Source organism: Heloderma suspectum, chromosome 4, assembly GCF_057233095.1.
Source record: "Heloderma suspectum isolate Gila_16-S chromosome 4, 16-S_ref, whole genome shotgun sequence".
NCBI classification, from domain to species: Eukaryota; Metazoa; Chordata; class Lepidosauria; order Squamata; family Helodermatidae; genus Heloderma; species Heloderma suspectum.
The window spans coordinates 277,285,977-277,299,063 of NC_139461.1; positions in this window are offsets into that span (position 1 = coordinate 277,285,977).

The window sequence follows — 13,087 nt, forward strand, 5'->3', positions numbered from 1 at the left end:
CACACACACACACACACACTGTTTATGTGCTAGGTCCCAGTTCTTCATTTTCTTCAGTAAAACATTTATAAATATAAATAGTCAAATTCTTAATAACAATTTAAACTAGTTTAATTGTAAATAGACTGGGTATGTTCCCTTGAATTGATGATCAAAGTGTAACTCTTTTACTGTATTTTTTTTTCCTGTTTGGGAAATCACAATTGGAACAGATCTCACCATCTCTGACAATCTCAGGAGATTTGGTGATTAGAGAGAGACCCTAGCATTTTTTGACAGGCTTTCTAATCAGCAGTCTATTATTTGATACTAGTACAGTGCCAATCTAACCCCTCCCTCCCATTTACACATTTATTGACCTAAGTGATGGCTCACTATAATCATAACAAAATATGTTTAGTAATAAGGACTATAATTAACTCTGTTTTGTATGATTGGGCCAGTACTTCGGTAAATAATGAGCAAGGTATTCTGTTGTTTGTTGTTATTGCGGAGTTTCTTTGCTAATGAAAATTCCTTAGCATTTGGTGTGCGTATTAGGGTCAATTAAAATTAATTCTGTTTGCATCGACTGCCTTTTTGCTTATGCAAAGATTGTGCAAAACAAGTGGGCAGCAAGGGCTTCCTTCCCTATAAAATCTATAACATTTGCTTTTGGAGCTGGGGGAGGAGAGAATAAAAATCACAGGCTGTTTGAAATTTAAATCAAAGCAACTCTGGTCAATAGAATCAAGGTTATGGTACCCTGGAAGGTTTTCATTGGCCAGTATCAAGATGCATTCTGGGTAAGAGTGACATGACAGGTCAATTGACAGGTATTTGTTGGGGGGTGGGCAGGGAGGATGAATGCTGGAATGGACAGGCTGGTTCTTGACTGGTTTGCATGGAAGTCAAATTAACCTTCATGCAGGGGCTCAGTTTAAACAATTAATACATGATAGTTTTAATTAACAGCTAAAGGTCTACTCTCCCCTTTAAAATTAGTCTTGAATCTAAATGTTTGAGAGAAACACAGGCTAAAATGGGAACTGGTTATGAAAAAGATGTAACTGCTGGTTTTCAAGACCAGTTTCCATTTTAACACAGGCTGGATTTGAATTTTATTCTAGAAACAATAGAAAGGTTGTTTAGTAAAAACTAAATTTGCTTAGCAATTAGCATCTTGTGTCATTTGACCTTCTAGCAGCTATGTCTTTTTCCAATTTTTCTTTAGAGCATGAGCTGCTGCCCCAATCCAGATCAGGATCCTAGTGTGGATGGGTGGGAGACTTTTAAGACTGCCCCCCCCCCTGCACCTACTGTAGAGTAAAAATGTTTTTTAAAAAGTGTAACTACTAGACAGAAGTTTAAAGTAATCCTTGTTTTGGCCACAAGTGTGCCCTAGAACACAGCAAGCACTTTTCTATGGGTGCTGCCCAAGCTTTCTCTTAGGAAAGTGCATCTTCCTTCCATTTCTGATTTTCTCATGAAACCAAGCATTCCTCAGAACACTGTTGAAAACCATTGATCTAGCCATTCTTCCACCTGATCCATCTTCCTCTTTTTCCTTCAGTGTTTGCTGTGACTTTTCCTACTTTTGACTTATAATGCCCAAGCCAGCCTTGTTCAGTGTGTACCATCCAGAAGTTTTGGACTACAGCTCCCATCAGCCTCAGTCAGCATGGCTAGTGATGGCATTTTGGTCCAAAACATCCAGAAGACACTATGTTGGGGAAGGCTGCCCTAAACGGTTTGGGGACAGGATATCCCTATTATGTTTTCCACCATGTAGAGAGGCTGTATTGGTGAGTAGTCAAAAGCAACCGACTAGAGAAGTGGATTAATAAAATCTGGGAGACTGTATGTATAAACTAACTCAGCAAGTGCAGCAAGCATGGAATCCTAATGTGAAGAATGATATTATGACACTATGGTTTCCATTCATTTCCTACTCTGAGGCACTTCAAACTTTTGATAAAGTTCCAACAAAATACAGTTGCCTATATTTTTTTCTGATTACTGTGCAAACACACAAAATGGCATACACCTGCACATACTCCTGTCACATATTGTAGAACTTGCATTTTTACTTTCATTAGAAATTGAGCTCCTAGTTAGATTTATAATTAGTGATTTTTTTTTTTGTTTAGTGATGGTGATTTATTATTATGCACATTCTTCTTTTTGTTGCCTTTATTTTGTTAACCTTGTTCCAAAATATAATAAAATTTCATGATTAAAAACAAAGAAAGACAGGGCCTTTTTTGTAGGAGCACACTGTTTCTGGAACTTCCTACCGAAGGAGGTAAGACTGGTACCATCTTTATTAGGTTTTAGATGGATAATCAAGACTAACTTGTTCCGCTGAGCTTTTAATGCTATTTAATGTTGTCTTATATTGCTCTTTGATTTTAATGACTCTGCTTATTTTACTGCCTTGCGTGGTGGTTTTTTGTTTTTGTTTCTGAGCCAGTGATTGTTTTTTTTATGAAGATATATTTGCACATTTTATTGTACATTGCACCAGCTGCCTTGTTGATGGATTTATAAATTAATAAAATAAATAAATTTGGGTGACCTTTTTTTGAGGTGGAGAGATCCACATAATATTCATCCTTGTGACTTTTCACCCAGGTTCGGTCCAGAGATGGCAAGACCCATCCATGACTCACCCATTCATTGTACTTTGTGCACAGGGCTATATATGCATACAACCTCTACACCAGGGTGGGCAATTTCTGGCCCTTGAGATGTTTTGGCTTACAGCTGCCATCATCTCTCACCATTACCTATGCTGGCTAGGGCCGATGGGTGTTGCAGGCCAAAAAATCTGGAGGGCCACAATTTGCACAAAGCATCTGTCCACGCAATCTGTACCTTCAAAAATATTCATATGCAGAAACTGTACCTGCAATGGCTCTGTAAACAGGGAATGGACAATGCATGGAGGTCAGGGCCACCATTTTGATTGTACCTTGTTGAAGAATGGATGAATAGAGATAGAGTCACTTGTGGTAGAAAATAATTGGTTATCTGAATCTCTGTTGTTTCTCTTTCACCTGACTGACTCTAAGGGCATCTCTACACCAGCCTGACATCCTGCATTTAAAATGGGGCTTTCTGCTTCTGTTTTAAATGCAGGATAGGGATGTCAGAGAATTCTGCCACGGATCTCGGTGAGGCCGAAAGCCAGTGCATTTGGCCCCCCAAAATCTGTGGCGGAACGGCCTGCCACCCCCCCACGGATCCCCCCCGGGAAGAGACTTACCTGGGGCGGATGTTCCGGGCAGTGGTGGCTGCGGCGGCAGCGGCTGTGGCGGCTGGTCTTCCGACCGGCTGCCACCACCGCCATTTGCAGTCTTGTCATTTTTTTTTTTTTACAGAGATGTGATAGGCTACGTAAAGACTTACGTAGCCTATCACGTCTGGGTAAAAAAAAAAAAAGCATACACAAATGGCGGCAGCTACAGCCACCGCCATTTGCGTTCCTTATTTTTCGCCGTCTTAGTCTATGTAAATATTTACATAGACTATGACGGCAAAAATAAAGGGGAAAACAAATAGCGTAGTGGGCGCTATTTGCGTCCCTTTTTGATTCGCCGTTTTAGCCTACATAAATATTTACATAGGCTAAAACGGCAAATCAAAAAGGGATGCAAATAGCGCCCACTACGCTATTTGCGTTCCCCTTTATTTTTGAAAAATAAGGAACGCAAAAAAATGAGGAACACAAATGGTGGCGGCCGTAGCCGCCGCCATTTACGTACGCATTTTTTTTTTCTTACCCAGAGCCCTCCGCAGCCGGAAATCCAGCTGCGGACGGCTCTGGCCTGGGCCTGGCTGGCTGCTCTGCGGAGCCACTGTGGAGCACAGCCAGCCATCGAGGATCCCGGGCGGGAGGACCGGATCGCCTCCCCACCATCGAGGATTCCGGGGGGAGGGACGGAACGCCTCCCTCCCCACTATGAACAGAATCCGCAGAAAGGTAAGTGACTTTCACACTTCCTTAATGCAGGATCGCAACTGACTCCCTTTACATGTGCTTCCTTCCCCCCTTCCCCTTCCCCCCTCCTTCTCCCCATATCTGAGTCTTCCATTATCTTTCATTGATCTCGCTCCTCTTCTTGCCACTTTAACTCTTTTCACAGAGGAAACTGAAGTGGAACACAACAGGGTAATTTGATAGCTCATTATCTGCGACCTATTAAAAAACGGAACAAAGGGCATTCAGTACAGGAGGGTCATGGCAGGGTCATGGCGTCATGTAAAGAGCCTGCAAACTTCCGTGAAGGAGCAATCTCAGTCACAGGATAAAAGCTCCATGTGAAGGAGCCCTGAAGTATTGATTCATGAAGGGGATTGCGTGCATAGAGACACTTTCTAACTAGCGTCAAATGTTGATGAGTGGCCGGAAGGTACACTGGCATAGGAGATGTGTTACATGTATAGTCAGCTGGTGCATGTTTGATATCTCCTAAGACTTCAATGTAATGTGTGATGGCATTCATATGAACAGCTGCCTCTTTTCTTGATTTTTAGATCAGGGCAGGGCTGTTTTGCTCTGTTTCTTTTCCTATTCAATTCTATTTAATGCAGGCTTGTTCCTCTTTCCTCCCCCCCACTCCCCCCCCTCAAATGTCAGCCTTTGATATTCTGTAGACTGTGAAATACAACTGGACTGTTGAAATGGCAAAAAGCAGGAAATGGAAGGTTTTGGGAACAAGGTAGGGAAGAGACACATGTAGAGTACAGGGAGATGTGAAAGGCAGTTTGGAAATATAGGAGAAGGACATGCAGAGTGCCTGTAAAAACAAACAAACAATAATAGTCCAAAGTCCTCAGTTTCCTTTTTCTCATCTCTGATGAGAGTGTGTTCCATTTGGCTTGCAAAATGACTCGGCACCTACTGAGGAAGGAGGTGAAAGACGGGTTTTCCCATTAAGTTTGGCTTTTCATCTACTTCCCTGACAAATGTAGTTGATGCTGATGGTATTTTTTCCATTCCTATCTAATCCCTAGTAAGACTGAACTATAGGCTGCTGTCTTGTGTCTTGGCTCGGATAATGTTTTTGTGCTAACATAACATAATGCCATACAATTAGAAATTATATGTTAGCTGTTAGTCATAGCCCACTGAGTTTACATTAGACAAAGGAAATTAAACGAGAACCAGAGGAGATCTAGTAAGTGCTGTGTATTTCTTTTATGCCAAAGAAATATTACATTTCTATTGATGAGCACGCCGTTTAAACCCACAGAAATAAAGTTATCTGTGCTGCAGGCAGGAGGGCTCCTGGAACTCTTTCTGGGTTTGTTTTGAGTTGGCTTATGTTTGAAGTCTATTGGAGCATAGTTTCAAGAGGGCTTCCCTGCACCACTCCCATAGGTAAGTAGTAGGCAATTGTATATATGTTTACTTAGATGTAAGTCCTACTATGTTCAGCTGGGCTGACTCCTTGGTAAGCATGAACAGAATTGCATCCTTAGGGTCAAACTACACAGTATGTTAATTATGTAGCATGTAGCTGAGGAGAATCTTTTTTTTTTACTCTAAAGTAAGCGCATAGCCCCAATTTGGATCAGAACCACCATATACCAGGAGGGGAGGATTAACCTCCCCATCTTTCTCCTAACACAGGGATTAAAAAAAGGGGGGAAAAGTCTCTGTTGGTATCAATGGAGGCTTTCCTCTATTTTAAAATCCCTCCCCCTGCCGGGGGGGGGGGATTTCACAAAAATTTAGTTAGTTTGGGGAAGATCTAATTCTCCCCTCCCAGTGCACAGTGGTCCAGATCTGAACTAGGACTGCATCCACTTACTCTTTGAGTAAAAACAGATTGTCCTCAGCTACATGCTACACAATTAATGTAATGTGAAGCTTGACCCTCATTGTGTCAGCCTATTGGGAGTAAGTACTCGGGAGTAAGTCCCTCTGAACTTAATCATAGAATAGTAGTAGGGTTGGAAGGGGCCTACAAGACCATCGAGTCCAACCCCAGTAGGACTTACCTCTGAGCAGACATACAAAGGATTGCACCACTAATCTGTCTGTTGAAATAAAACTGAGTTGGTTTCCAAGAAATAAAACCAATGGGTACAAAGGATCCTATAAGATTTTTCTCCGATTAAAAATGTGATTCCCATTTTCCTGACCAGTAGATGTCAGGGTTTGACCTTCTTAAGTTTTAAGATATGGTCACATGGAGCGTTCTTTTCTTTTAAAGTCTCCATCCTCCTTTGGACCAGTTTGACTAACATTGCCTGTTGGTGATTCCATTCTTCTGCTTACCACCCATTCCTTCTTCATGCTCCTCCTAAGAATGCTAGGTGCTGGATAGTGGACAAGATAGTATGACTTCCCCAACAATAATTGCATTGAAGGATTCCTGCTCCCACTTTTCTTGCCTGGAAATCAGCAACTCCTAATGGAAACTCCCAAAATATCAGAATTGTACCGTGGAATTCTCAGATTTTGCTCCAAATGGGCATGCCTAGAATCCACACCTCTCATTTTAGTAAACTGGAGCATTGGCAGCTCTGACACTTTGCTTACATACATCACATCAATACCTATAGGATATAAATAGAGAGATTAGGCATCAAAAGCTATCAGATCAGAGATGGACAGATCTGTCAATTTCAGTTTCAATCAGTTTCTCATTTCTCAATCCTTAAGTTTGTCTTGTCTCGTTTCCACAGTCTTCATAAAAATCTGTATGCATTTTTGTGTGATTTGTTCTGTTATATGCAGTTTTGTATGCATTTTGCCTAACATATGCATTTTTGCAAGCATTTCCCCCTAATATAATAAGCTTTTTTACACCTACATTTTTGTGTGCATGATTTGATTGGAGAACTGCATTTTGGAAAGTGTGAATAAGTATGAATAACTGGGTTTCTGTTTGTAAATTGGTTTGGCAAGTACAAATTTGGCAAGATTGCCCCAAAATGTGAACTGAACAAATGTCTTTCCCACTCCTGTATCTGGAACAGTTTACAGACAAAGCTTTTCAGGGGTTAGAGGTTCTATCGGCCTGAAGCATTTTATCCTATTCCTCCAAGTCATGACTGCAGGAAAGAGCAGAAGACCACGAAATTCAGCTAATTGGGCTCATGTGGGAAAAAAAATAAAACGGAATAGGTTGGCGTGGCAGCGCATGTCCTCTCACTTTGGATGGCATGACATCTTGTGCCACCACTGTCTGGAGGGCCAGGAGGTGTCTGTTCCACTGGCAAATGGACCTAGTTGAATTATGCAACCTATTGTCTTTTGTTGGAAGATTAAGATATTTTGATTTCAATTTTTGTACGATTAAAGTGGGGGTAGGCAAGGTGGTGCCCATAGTCACAGCTTTCTTGGTGCCTGAGAGAAGGGGGCTGGGGCTGGAAAGGGCAGCAGTACGCCAGCTTGGGGGTGGGGGGAGGGAAGCTAGCAGGAAGCCTGGGGAAGAGGAAGAGCAGCACAAAGCCAGTGGGGGCTGAGGGAGTCAGCTGAGAGCAACCTGAGGTTTTGAGGAAGTTTTGTGTGCTTTCATGTCTAAATGGATAGGCGCTGCCTGTCGTGGGAGAGGGAGAGGGAGAAAGAAAGGGTTTAGGGTAGGATTTTTGAGAGATCTTGAAAAAGAGTAAGGGTGGTTTTTCATGTGCTTGCAGTAAGGGGAGGGGAGGGGAGGAATATGTGTGCATGCATGGATGTATGCACGCATAATGGATACATGGTGTGTGTAAATGGATGGATGGCTGGGGGCATGTGGTGTGTGTGTGTGTCTGTGTGTGAATGAGAGTGTGAGAGAGTGCGCACACATGTGTCTATGGGTGCTGAGCCAGGGTGTGTGAAAGAGTGTATATGTGGAGATCCAGAGTGTGTGAGAAAAAGAGAGAGATGGTAGAAATGGTGTGTGGGTGGGGGAAGAGTTTGTATTCTTTGAAATAAGTTCCTGCTGGTGCTGAAAACTGGGGGTTCAAAGGAGTTGCTTACTGTGTTGGGGCTCAAACCCAACTTCACTCTTTTGTACTCAGTCACTCATGCAAAGTTGTCCTTTGTGACTAGCCATGCCTCCCATGGCAGCCATTTTGTGGTGGTGCCCAGGAGAGTTTTTCAAAGTATCAAGTGCTCGCATGCCCAAAAGGTTTGCCTACCAGTGGGACCCTTCCTACATGAGGCCTTTATTATGCGCTCGTGATTCCTCACTTATGGTAGTTTGTGGGTCCTTTACATGGCATTGTCATCCCCCAGGGCCTCTCCAACGCTTTGCAACCATTTTAGCAGTTTTTTTTCTTAATGAGAAAGTCTGGTATTATTTGTAAATGCAGGATAGAGCCTAATATAATTGTTAGGGATGTGCACAAATTGCCTCTCAAAAATCTCCACCTTATTTGTGGGCAGAGAAATGGGGGTGGGGGGTGGGATTTCACCAAATTTCTCCAGGGGAAGGAGACATTCTCAAACAGTTTCTTAGAGGCAGAGCTCACCATTGGCCGTGGTTGTAGCACTGCTTCTTTCTTTTTTCCACAAATATTTTGTTTTTTGTGCTGCCACAGCAACTGTATTACTAATTAGGCATTAGTAACCTCAAGACTGGATTACTGCAATGTGCTCTATGTGGGGCTGGCCTTAAGGCTGGTCCAGAAGCTGGAGCTAGTGCAGAATGCAGCAGCTCAGCTGTTGTTGGGAGCTGCCCCTTTTCAGTGTGCAACTGTTCAATGGAGGAAACTGATCCACATGGGCTAAGAAATGTGTGTGTGTGTGTGTGTGTACACACACACACAACACTATCTCCCTGCACTAAAACAAATGATGTACTCATTTCAGGCAGAAAATATTAGAATCCCTGAATTTAAAACAGATTGTTGGAATTATGTGCTACCCTTGGATTACTGTATTTCCAAAAAACAAACAAACCCTGAAGTGCATTTGGCAGAAGCCCAAGAGAAGGCCTTCTTGGTGGTTGCTCCCTGTCTGTGAAACTCCATGTGAAGGGAGCTCCGGCTAGCCTCATTTCTGATGACCTTCAGAAGGTCCTCAAAGACATAACGCCCCCCCCCCAGATGTTTTTTATTCAGACAGGCCTTTGGCCCATATGCTGATTTGAAAATGTGTGATGATTAGTTTTCTGTGGTTATTGTTATTTATTTGATTGATATTTTACCTGCTTTGTTTTTATGAGTTTTTCTTTGTAGTTTATTACTGTTTGATTGTACTTTATTATATTTGATCGTATTTGTATTACTGCTGTTAGCCACCTTGAGCACCATTTGGTGAAAAGCTGGGATATAAATTTAACAAATAAGTCATAAATTATCAAGCTGTTTAGGGCTTTATATGTCAATACTAGCACTGTGAACTGGACTTGGAAGCAAAAAGACAGACTCTTTTACACTGGTGAGATACTGTGAAGCTGACACAGCCTGGATATAGGTTAATTTGTCCATCCCTACGCTTGGGGAGATAGTCATATGAACAGCCCTATAGAGGAACTGGTGTAACATAACAACTAAAGGTGCAAACCTATCTGGATAGATGTCAGCCTCTGAACTTGGAGGCTGACACCTATCCAATGCAGGGTGGCTACAAAACAGAGGGAATCCTCTCCTCGTGCTCCAGCCACCCTGCTTTTTCGACTAGACACATGACTGCGGCTGTCTAGCCAGGGCACATTGGAGCAGGGGAGGGGGGAGGTTGTGAGGCACATAGGAAGCCTAATAAAGAGGATTCCACAGTCTCCTCCCCTCCCTGCCCCCAGGAACGTCCCCCTTTCACCCTGTCTACGCTTTGTTTCCAAGTGCGGCGGCTGGTGAGAACTGCACTGCCAACGAGGCAGCAGGGGAGAGGACAGGGAACGTGGTTTCTGGGAACTGAGGTCAGTGTCCTGGCACTGAACTTGGTTCCCAGAAACTGAAAAATCCTATGTCTAGTGGCCATAAGAATCAGGGAGTCAAATCTTGTCCCTGCCATTAACTCAATAAGGGTGCAATCCTATGCAAGTTTAGACAGAAAAATGTCCTACAGCTCCCAGTATGCCCCAGCCAGACATGTTGACTGGGGCATGCTGAGAGCTGTAGGACTTTTTCTGTCTAAACATGCACAGGATTGTGCCCTAAGTGGCCTTAGGCAGGCCACTATCTTGCAACCTCCACCCACCCTCTTCCCCAACCCCATCTGCAATATGGAGATAATAATGCTGACCTACATTATAACCTACTTTTAAGGAGATCAGCAAGATATGAAGTGCTTCAAGCACCATGAAGACGACAAAAGTTCTAAATGTGTTTATTGAAGTATTTGGTGAACTACAGCTTTGTATGATAATGGAAGACTTCTGGTATCCCAGTGCTGAAAAGAAGATGACACGTTGAGCACTGTGGTTGATGTCTCCTGGGTAGGAAACCTAATGGCCAATCCAAATGTTACAGCTCACATATGGAAGATGCTGAGGGGCTCTTTTATATGGTGATAGCTCCGTGTGGGGGTTGTAAGTCATTGGATCAACTCGGTTGTCTCCATGCCAGTGCCAAATGCCATACATATTTGCTGGCACTGGTCTGTAGACACTTCATTTTCTCGGTCCACCATCACACCAAAATGCTTTTGAAACCCTTCACATGAGAGCCAAAATGCTTGCTTGGTCTGCACAATTGTAAACTTGCCCTCAAATCATATCTACTGGTATAGTGACCAAATCCAGACATCCCATAGTTCTAGTGTGAAAGTGTTAAATTATCACCTCCATGTCAGCAACCCTCTTTAGTCCAACTGTACCCAACGTCTACCAAAGTACAAGGCCCCAAACATCTGCAGCCACTTGGCAGAGGGATATAATTGGTGTCAGAGTTGGAGGAAGGCAAAACAAACCTGGAACGAGCTCTTTCCATAAAAATGTGCACTCTTGATATGCAAGGGAAATGCTGCTTTTCAAAGATAAGCAGAACACTTTTCTTGGTGAACTTGGAAGGTTTTCACAGTCAGGGCTCTCCTTTCGATAACTAAGAAAAGCTCCCTCCCTTCGTGTCCTGTTTTATTTCCTATTCTTATATCTACACAGCGGGGTCAAATCAAGAAGCATCTCCTATTTTCTTTTCCTGTGCTGCCTATATTCTCCCCCCCCTCCATATCATGTGCAGATAAAAGTGGAGGAATGTAAGGATCAGATAAATAAAAAGAACAAAAAATAAATAAATCAGATCAATGGAAGAAACAGGAGACCTGCGTGTGTGGCAGCAATAACAATTATTGAGGACTAGTATGGCTATTTTTGCTTGGGGCTGTCTTATATGTTTGGTAGCCCAAAAGCCAGAGTTAATACATTGCTGCAATGCAGATAGTAAGATATATATGCAGAGTCTGGACAAAGAATTTTGATCAGGATGGCTATGGCAATTTCATAGAAGACCTTCAGGATATGGAAACACGTCATAATACATTAGGAAGGAAATCTATGTTTTCAGCAAGGACTCTGCTTTAAAGAATATAAAGCACTATTTTCAGACCAGTGTCAGTATAAGTCCCCCCCCCCCTACACACACACAGAGTGCAGGAGCACTAGGAAGGGATGGAAATGAGCTTTTACCACCACCGTCCTTCCATAACCTCTCTTAGTTGCTTTCATCACCACCGTTAAGAACCACGAGTTAGGCCTGGAAGCAGCCCCTACCATTCAAACTGCCTGGGTGGCTGCTGTGAATGGTGGGGAGCAAAAAGCAGTAGCAGGACCATCAACTTGGCTGTGAAGAAGGCTTTTAATATCATGTCCCCACTCTCAGTGTCTCTCCTGCATTCACTGCTGCTGGTAACCAGGAACAACTGCTACCATTCCAACTGCCTGGCCCAGTGACTGAAGGAAGGGAGGAGATGAGCTGGTGTTTTGCCTCCTGTCAGAGCTTCAGCAGCTGGCCTGACTCTATTCCACTCTTCACTAGTCTGAGAACATCCATCTTAACCAACAGGATACTTACAGGATGCTTACAGGAGCCTCTCTGTTGAAGGCACCCATCGCAGAAGGATGCAGCATAATTAATACCATCTGCTGTCTATTGATCTGAGTGCCTAAGAAGAATGGAAACTTGAGGGGTGGTGGGCAATCCCAAATCCACATCTGAAAATGGGAAAATTGCACTCTCCCGTGAAATAATGAAATAATTATAAAAGAGTGATAATATGCATGTTCATAATGAAGAGTAACATAATTTTTGAAAACTATTTTGAAATAATACTGTTGTTCTTTCATCCTTCCTAAAAATGCTATGTACTATTAGCTAATATTTGTTAATGTAAATATGTCAATACAGGCCTCTGGTCTAAATGGACAATACTAGAAATTGATCCACAATCACATACACAAAATCAAGAAGGCACTTTACAAATTCAGTATAAAACTGTGGATTTCCCCCAGATATAGATACTGATTTGGCAAATAAAAGGTTGAGTTATGTTTGTCTTTTCAGAAGTAAATTACCATTTTATTACCAATGGACAGTATCTAATGGGGCACTGCGCCCCTGCTGATTCTGCACTGCGCCCCTGCAGACAAGCAAGTCTCATTGTTTGTGCAACGGAGATTTAGCACTTCCGGGAGCAACCAGAAATACTCATTTCTGCAACAGGGCAGGTCAGTAGTGCTTGCATAAGGGATTTTTGCTGACCTGTCCTGATCCTGAAATGAGTGTTTCTGCTTGTTTGGGGGCTTCCTATAGGAAGTGTTAAATCTCTCTTGTGCAAACAGTGGGTCCTGCTCACACAACAGAATTGGCAGGAGGGACCACTTGTGCAATGGCCCCATTGGAGACTGCCCAATGGATTTCTTCTAATCATGGGTGTGAGTCATTATTGTATACACCCATGAATAAAAACTGAAGTGTGGAAGCAGACATTGCCCATGCATTGGTGGGTCCCAGACTACTATTCAGAAATAACTCTTTTCAAACCTCACATTTATGTGAACACCATTGTTATCAATGGGGTATGCATCAAAATAAGTATTCTTGTGATTAACAATGCAGAAAGTTCTAATGCTGGGGAATCATTGCCTTCATGCTAGGGATGTTGGAGAAATCCACAACAGAACCAAATGAGTTAGGATTTTCATGTATGCAACTTGTGGATTCTGCAGTG